Raw genomic sequence first — 2,500 nt, forward strand, 5'->3', positions numbered from 1 at the left:
ACACTGTTGATTGCACACAGTCTTAAGCCTTTACTGACGTGCTGCTTTGCATTGGCCCTGACTCCAGTACGCTCAAGTGCTGCATTAACATGTTTTTGAATTTTGAGGAAGAAGTAACCCACAGTAGAGGGGCACATGTGTATACTTATGATGAATATACCGACTTAGCAAGGTTACTGATGCATGCATGTGATCTAAGTGACATAAATTATTCTTTACTTTTATTTCTATCCATGGCTGTAACTCACATTTTTATTCGATTATTTGTCTATGTATTTGGTACAGTATGTGCTGATGGTTGGTTAAATAGACTATTTGTTGTTATTGGGACAGCTGATTGTGTTTTCATATGAGGTTCGCGTCGTTGTTTTTGCTTGCCTGCTGATGCCAATCCCCTTCCCTTCATTATATGTGCTTCGCAATAGTGTGCACGGCATTTAACTAGTCTAATAGCTCCACGCAATCTCAATACACAGCCCATTTTACCTGCCATCGATTTCAATAGTCTATTCAATACTTAATGAATTGCAGTTGAATAGCTTGCGGGAGGGCGTTCACTCTGTCGCTATGATATTCTCCTCATCTGCCAGTGGATTTAGTAGTCAATTGAATTCTTTATGAATTGCATGTAAATAGGTTGCGTGCTTTTCAGAGAATGAAGGTAATAGCAATCTCAGTGATGTGCTCACTTCATGTAATGGGCCCCATATCAATTTTATGAGTCCTCTCAACTTTACATTGCCAGCTTGAGCCTTTTGATATGCCATCAAAGCTATCACTGCCCTCTCTCTCTCTCTCTCTCTCCCCTCCTCTCTCTCTCTCTCTCTCTCTCTCTCTCTTTCCCCCTCCTCTCTCTCTCTCTCTCTCTCTCTCTCTCTCTCTCTCTCTCTCTCTCTCTCTCTCTCTCTCTGTAGGTGGTTCTTTTATGAAATACAGAATATGGAATGCAGTGTTCATGATAATGTTTTCATTCTAGTTCACAATGACTAATTGCTGTGGTATTCTTAGCTTGGACTGAGCCCTTGAGTGTCTACACATTAGGTGGGGTCATCTCCCATAGAGTCTGTGCAGTTGTTCAGACGGACCAAAACACCGGGCCTAGGGAGGGCCTTTTGAATTTGTATGGCACCTGTGGGCCACCGTAGTTTTTCTTACCCGTTTAGAAAGGTAGATGTGTTCAGTTGTTGTTTGCACCCTGCTCCCTCCCAGCTAGAGGCCACTACAGTAAGTCCTCCACATGGCACGTCTAAGCGCTGGGCTTCTGGGGCTCTGGAGCTGATAGAGCAAGACGCAGCAGCAGCACCGTGATCCTGGGACCAGTGTGGGTCTGCAGTACATGTGTATCAGCAGGAGGCCTGCTCAGTCAGTGACAGTATGTCGGATTGAAAGGTCCATTCAGTCAATACACGTATGTGGAAAAGGCCAGAAGGTTGACCCAGTGCCATTGATTCTCCGCTAGAGTTTGAGCAGGTCTGCGGTCTGTTCTTGAGGCAGGTGAGCCTGTGTTCTTGACTAATGTGTGTTTGAGTTTGAGCGGTTCTGCCATCGTTCCGGTCTATTCTTGAGGCAGGTGAGTCTATGTTCTTGACTAACGTGTGTGATGTAAATGCTAGGAACGTCATGCTCAGATTGCGTAGAGAGGAAAGGCCCTGCCATTCGTATCTCCCCCAGTGCCTCCATTACCACCGTGTGTGTGTGTGTGTGTGTGTGTGTGTGTGTGTGTGTGTGTGTGTGTGTGTGTGTGTGTGTGTGTGTGTGTGTGTGTGTGTGTGTGTGTGTGTGTGTGTGTGTGTGTGTGTGTTATGAGTGGCAGCTGCAGCATGGTGATCAGCCGCTTCATGTGAAAATGATTTTGATGAATAATGAAACAGGGGTAATAACCTGTTGCTTAGAGGGTCACTTAGGCCACACATGCCCCCCCCCCCCCCCCCCACCACCACCATCACGCAGGCACGCACGCACGCACGCACGCACCCACGCACGCACACACACAATATCACACTCACTCACACACACACACACTCCCCTGTCTGTGCTCATGTGGATAATAACTTAGCAGGTTAAGATTGTTACATCCACTATTCATCATGTCACACACATATACACATACACACATGCACACAGTCATGCCTATACACACACACACACACACACACACACACACACACACACACAGTCATGTCTACACACACATGCCCATTAACATGCTGACCCTCACAGCAAGGCTCCTAAAGCCCAGTCGAGTATCCAGAGGAGTTGTGCCTGGTGGTGTATTGGAGAAGGATATCTGTTCTGAGAACAGTGAGAACCGGTATCCAGTCTTTTCACCTCACCTCTGTTCTTAAAAAGCAAAAGAAAAGAACTTTTATTTCCCCTCTGCCTCCTCCTGTTCCCAGATGTTCTCTGATGGAACACTGCAGGTTAACCTCTCTGTCTTTTTCTCTCCCTCTCTCTTGCTCTCTCTCTCTCTCTCTCTCTCTCTCTCTCTCTCTCTCTCTCT

General features: G+C 46.4%; 1 protein-coding gene across 1 annotated transcript in view; it reads left to right on the forward strand.

Annotated features, from left to right (window-relative positions):
- LOC134080759 (RNA-binding protein Musashi homolog 2) overlaps positions 1 to 2,500 on the forward strand; it is a gene marked incomplete in the record, with an annotated part of 259,150 nt that overhangs the window by 147,623 nt on the left and 109,027 nt on the right.

The sequence above is a fragment of the Sardina pilchardus genome, chromosome 5 (assembly GCF_963854185.1).
Source record: "Sardina pilchardus chromosome 5, fSarPil1.1, whole genome shotgun sequence".
Lineage (NCBI taxonomy): Eukaryota > Metazoa > Chordata > Actinopteri > Clupeiformes > Clupeidae > Sardina > Sardina pilchardus.